The 6,445-nt window shown below is 35.7% G+C and overlaps 1 protein-coding gene across 2 annotated transcripts in view; it reads left to right on the top strand.

Annotated features, from left to right (window-relative positions):
* LOC106872567 (uncharacterized) overlaps positions 1 to 6,445 on the top strand; it is a 60,003-nt gene that overhangs the window by 3,572 nt on the left and 49,986 nt on the right. The window contains exon 1 of one of the 2 annotated variants that reach the window (XM_014919602.2): positions 2,758 to 2,902. The exons of the other annotated variant lie outside the window; for it this stretch is intronic. The gene's annotated coding sequence lies outside the window, so the exon portion shown is untranslated. Of the gene's footprint in view, positions 1 to 2,757; positions 2,903 to 6,445 lie in introns of those variants that run through there. 2 annotated transcript variants of the gene reach the window in all.

Below are 6,445 nucleotides of genomic sequence, written 5' to 3'. Positions count from 1 at the left end.
CAGTGGTGTAGTGTGCATGAAGGGTTCTACAGGCAGTGGTGTAGTGTGCATGAAGGGTTCTACAGGCAGTGGTGTAGTGTGCATGAAGGGTTCTACAGGTTTTGGGCACAAAATTTCAAAAGACAAAAATATATATTCTTCGACTCACTTCAGTCATGCTGGGGCACCGTCTTGAAGAATTTTTAATTGAGCGAATTGACCTCAGTACTTACCGTTTTTTAAAGCCTGGTACTTATTCCATCGATCTCTTTTGCCAAACCACTAAATTACTGGAATGTAAACACACAAACATTGGTTGTCAAGCAGTGGTGGGGGACAAACACACCACACATACCTATTATTCAATTGTATTGTTTACCTCCAATTGTTTACCAATTATTCAATTGTAGTATTGCCTTGCAATAGTAAGTATTTGGATATAAATAGGTATCCCTCCAATAGTATATAGGATATTTATTATCCCTTAGATGGTTGTCTAACCTCTAACTCATATATATGTAATTATCAGCATGAAAAAAATGGACGTTAAACGATGATGATGATGATGATGATGATATATATATATATATATATATATATATAATGGGCTTCTTTCAGTTTCCATCTACCAAATCCACTCACAAGGCTTTGGTCAGCTTGGGGCTAGAGTAGAAGACACTTGCTCAAAGTGCCACTTAGTGCAACTGAACCTTCAACCACGTCGTTGGAGAGCAAACTTATTACCACACAGCTACGGCTGTGCCTAAAAAAAAAAATAGTGTGCACTCAATACACAACTGAGATACTGCCCTGCCCCATTATATTACTGGTAACCTTGTTTCTTCTTTATAAACTAAGAAACCAGTTTACTAGCATAAAGTCAACACATTCTTTCAGAGGTGTAGATAAGATCGTTGACCCTGTGAAGGTGGAGGCATAAGGCAGGGGGAGCTGGCAGAATCATTAGCACACCGGGCGAAATGCTTGGCAGTATTTCGTCTGTCTTTACGTTCTGAGTTCAAATTCTGCCAAGGTCGACTTTGCTTTTCATCCTCTTCAGGCTGATAAATTAAGTACCAGTTGCATATTGGAGTTAGTCTAAATGACTGCCCCCCCACCCAAAATTTCGAACCTTGTGCCTAGAGTCGAAAAGAATGAGGTTTTAGGTTCAGTCCCACTGTGCAGCACCTGGAGCAAGTGTCTTCTGTTATAATTCTGACGGGAAGGTGTATGGCTTAATGGTTAGGGCATTTGGCTCATGATCGTAAGGTCATGAGTTCAATTCCAAGCAGCATGTTGTATTCTTGAGCAAGACACTTTACTTCCCATTGCTCCAGTCCACTCAGCTGGCAAAAGTCAGTTCTACCTGTAATTCCTGCCTTCTTACATTCTATGTGATGTTGAATCTCCCTGAAAATTACGTTAGTAGTATTCTTGTCTGTGGAGTACTCAGCCACTTGCATACTAATTTCACAAGCAGACTGTTCTGTTGATTGGATCATCTGGAACCTTCATCGTTGTAATCATCGGAGTAGTAATTTCTTTTAAAGTCTCGGGGCAACCATTTGCCTTGTTAAGTGAATCTGGCAAATGGTAATGGTGAGAACCCTGTTCTATGTGTCTCTCTATGTATCTGTCTATCTGTCTGTCTGTCTATCCATCTATCTATCTGTGTGTTGTCTTCCTATGGCTGACAACCAGTGTAGGTTTGCTTATATCCCTGTACCACAACTGTTTCACAAACAGAGATCAATGGAATGACAACCAGACATAAAGTAAGTCCTGGGCTTCATTTGTGTGAACAAAACTGTGAAGACGGTGCTCCAGCAAGGCCGCAGTCCAATGACTGAAGCAAGTAAAAAAATAATAACTGCAAGAGCTTTTATTTTTTTCTGAAGTTTTTAAAAGAATAAAAGAAAAATGGTTGTTCGGTCTGCTAGAAATAGCAGCCTCATAATCACCTACTCAAAATGTATTCTTAGTTTCACTTTAAAAAATTGGATGGTCGTGGTAGGAACGCCTTCGTTCATATATCTGCTCGATCGTAGTTGAACTGAGGCTAAACAACATCATCATCATCAGCAACACCAACTGATCTTTTATTTTTGTACTGGTTTCAGCTAAAGGCTTGAGCCATGCTGGAGCATCGCCTTCTTCGAGTAAGGGTAAATCACAAACTCGAAATATATTAAGGAAGGTAACGAAGTTGTTCTGGGTATTCAGTCGGAAGCTCTAACCCTTTCTGCTACTCTGCCTTAATAGTGGTTTCCAGCATTAACACAAGGGCACGAATATAGGGGGAAAAGGTACACTCGAAGATTGGAACGAATTTTATTATATACCTGAGTGGCTAGGGGGAGGATATGGTCGAATAGTTAAGAAATTAGGTTTGTAACGAGGAGGACCTGGGTGGTATTTTGACTAAGTGTCATTTTGCTATAGATTCGGGGTAAACTATACCTTTTCAGGGAGACTGGGCAGACGGAAACGTTTTACTTCATTTCTGTCTCTGGAAAAAAAAAAAAAAAAGAAGCATAATTCTCATGTCTGACGCCAAAAAAGAATAAGAAAATAAAAAGTTAATTGCGTTCAGTGTATAAAGTAAGACACCATGCGGAGAAAAATGCTTTAATAATTATTTGTCGCTTACGAGTAAAACAACTAAAGGATATGAAGAAGTCGTATTACTAATTTAGATGATCGTAATGTTTGAAATAATCTTAAAATTATTGCCATAATTAGGTTTCGAAAGTTTATCATCAAATAAAACAAAGAATTGTTTCGTAATAAAGCGAATGTTGTAAGCGGCCCGTACAGCTGCAAGATGGCAGCTTCCATGGTTGCCACGTCGAGTGTTCAATGGATTGTTACTGTCTCTGTCTGCTGAAAGATACGCACTTGGCTCTTACGATACTGGATTTAGGTATTTCATTGATCTTTTTATCTTTAGCATGTCTTTTATGATTACTGAATGACTTTGTTTTTTATTGCCAAGTGTTTGGTGTTAGAAACCGGTGAGCTCCCATTGAAAACCCCAACCACAGCTGAAATCGCTTTTCTCATTTATTAATCCTCTCTCTTTCTCTCTATTAAACATTGATTAATTTACGAGCTGACGGTTGACCACTGTTTAGTAATGTCAAAATTGTTGTAATTTATATGAACTTAGTTTATGGTATCTACTAATAATGCCCGAATAAGATCAAGCCTTTTAGCAGTGATACAAAAATCAGAATTGTTCTGTTGACAGCTGCTAGACTTAGAAGAAGAAGAAGCAATATTTTCCTTTTCTAACATTCCTCTTAAACTAATCAAAACAAAAGTAATTCTAATATATAACTTTATATATTAATTTTTCTCCTCAACATCCATATTAACCCTTTAAATTACTTATTAAGCTTTAATAAACTCCACAAATACTCTCAGACAAGCATCTGTTTTCTGTTCTGTGTGTATGTCTCTCTGTTCCACATGTCCTATTTCTATTAAAACCATTTTGGGTGGCAGAGGTAGTGGGTTTCCTCTACCCATGTCATTTAATCAAGTAAATTTCTCTTCTAGCGTCAATTTTTAACGACTACAATTTTACTGGATCTGAATCTAATTACATTCAGTTTAGTTTATGTCTTCGTTTTTACACTTCCGCTGTTATGAATTTGTTTTCTATAATATTAAAAAATACATATTTTTAGAAATTAATTGTACATATCAGACATCGATTTATTATAAGGCAATAATTTAGTTTTAAACAAGAGAGATATTGTTCAAACTTTTATCCTTATTTATTTATTTTATTTTTATTTATTTAAAAAATTTTTTTAACCCAATTATATATATATATAGTTGAGATTTATCCCCCAGACGGGCTCTGAATAATCAAAACACTTGTCATTCGTGGCATCTCACTTTTTTTCAGGCATAATCTATCTAGGTCTCCTTCATGTCACACGTCTTTTTAAAACGTGAGGTTAACGAGATTTAGCTGCTATTTCTAGCAGCTTACGACACCACGTAGATTTTTACCTCGTTGCTTCGTTCGTTATATTACAATGGTTATGCTTTTTTTTTATTTACGTGTTTCGTCCCACATTTACGCATTTCTTTGTGAAATTGTTTTTTTTTTTTATAAATGTATTTCATTCAACGTTTAAGAAAAAAAAAACCCCAAAAGTTTCGTCTCTTGAGAACTTGCAGAGTAAATATTCTTTAATTGTAGTCGAATATCTGTAAATAAAGTAATTTCAGACATGAATATATAACATCTGTCTGGTATTATTTGTGAATTTTACAATCTACTCTGACTGTGGTTAGTATAATATTAATTCCGCCGATATAACAACACACTGCTGTTAACATCCAAACAAAACAACAGCATTTCTCTTTGCGGTGTCGAAAGATTTACGTCATCGAATATCTTCACGTTTCTTTCTCTTTCTTCTGAAAACCTGCAATGTTTTGACAGTTCTTCTATACGGCACCACTGCAATACCAACCTGGAATAACACACATGCATACACAGACATTAAAAATACATACGTACACACACACACACACACACACACACACACATCCATATAAATATTTACACACGTACACAAATATTTATTATACAAACATATTTACATACAACCATACATATTTGCATACACGTACGTATATACACATATGCACTACACGCACACCCGTATATTTATACATATATATACACAAATATACTACATACATACATACATACCAGGATATTCTCAAGACGCAAATTAAACTGCATCTGGCTGCACACATTTATGCAATTGACAAAGGTGCATGGCACGAAACAATGTTGCTGTAACAAGATGTAGAGTTTTCATAACCATTCTTAGAATAAATACACGTAGAGAAATCTATTGAAACGCAAAATAGTAGAGGCCTTTGGTAATATTCCTTTAACACCATTTTTCTCTTTAAAAAACACAAAAAAGCCCAGCAAAACAAAAACATTTTCCACCAGTTTTATATTTCAAATTTTGATGTTTAATGCGGAAAAACAAATATCTTCGTATTTATTATTCACTTTCCACATGATAATTAATTATACACCAAGACTCTGATTTAAGTTTATCGTCACACACACATACACGTGTGTGTGTGTGAAGAACAACATATATATATGAGAAATTTCATATAATTGTATTTTTATATAAATGATATTCCTATTGTATTTTTTTAATTAGTGCTAATAAACTAAATTACCACCCAAGAGCTTTCAGATCCCTATCCTCCCCCGTTTGATTTCCCTCATTCTTTCTTCTACCTTCACAACCTTCTTTTTTTTCTTTTATCTCTTTCAATCTAAACTCACACAGACGTCTCTTTGTTCATTTTTTAATGAGTTTCCAGTCTATTTCCGTTCTTCCCATCGCATCACCATGTCACACCCATCCGTCTAACTCGCTTTCACCTCATTACATCAAATTATGCTTAATTAGCCGCTCCGATTTTTCGCTACAAGTTAAACTTTTTTTTTTTCCCTGCCATTTCAACAAGTTTACTCCTTAGTTTCTCTAATCTCTTTTACTCCAATTTCTTCACTTTTTGGATGTTTTTTCACTCTTCATCCTTTCTTCTGCTGATTTTTCAAAAAACTTCGCTATCCACACGTCAGCAGTTTTCATTTTATTTTCGCAAAAATCTTCACGGCTCAGTGGAACTTAATGTTGTTGTTCTGCTTCATGTCAAATCTAGATATTTCTCTGTTTGATGTATTTTTTCTCTCTCGTAATTTGGTACAACCTGACAGAATACCTCACGGTATTTACACCCCGCTGCGTTCCGAACTCATATCCCTCAGGAGTCAGTTTTGCCTGTCATCTTTCCAGTTAAAACTAGCCGACCCCCTAACGACGATTTAATCGACTACATATACAATGTGAATGACAATTATTATTGAGTTTAGCCCCGGGTTAAAAGTGGTCCTAAAACACTCATGATCAAAGGCATTCTAGACCTACATTGTGTGTTCCTTCATTGTCTAAGACTCTAGTGTCTGATTTGAGGTAGGTTTGGTTGCTGTTTCTAGCAGAGTTAACCCCCACATAGTGACTCCCTTGTTGGATCGTTGCAATAGGAAACGAAGAATATATGTGGACGGTTCTTCTAACATAGTGAACGACTTGGTAGAGATTCTTCGCAGTCACGGTCTTTTATTTTCGCTTTGTGTGCAGAAATGAAAATGGAGAGTTATACAAACTTAACTGTCGCCATCTCAAGAATTTTTTTCCATTATTTTTTTTTTTTTTACTTCAGAGTCGATATCGGTTCGTTGATTTTAATCAATATAAAATAAAATCCTTCTTTATGTGTAGATTTGAACTTTGTTTTTTACTGGTTTAACATAAAGCATTTTTTCTCTCTCGTTGGTTTCACAGACACTCTTATTGATTTCTGCCTCGACAGTTATTACTATGCAAACATTAGATGTTAACTTAAA

This window comes from Octopus bimaculoides, chromosome 8 (genome assembly GCF_001194135.2).
Source record: "Octopus bimaculoides isolate UCB-OBI-ISO-001 chromosome 8, ASM119413v2, whole genome shotgun sequence".
Taxonomy (NCBI): Eukaryota; Metazoa; Mollusca; class Cephalopoda; order Octopoda; family Octopodidae; genus Octopus; species Octopus bimaculoides.
This window is presented reverse-complemented; position numbering and strand designations above follow the sequence as displayed.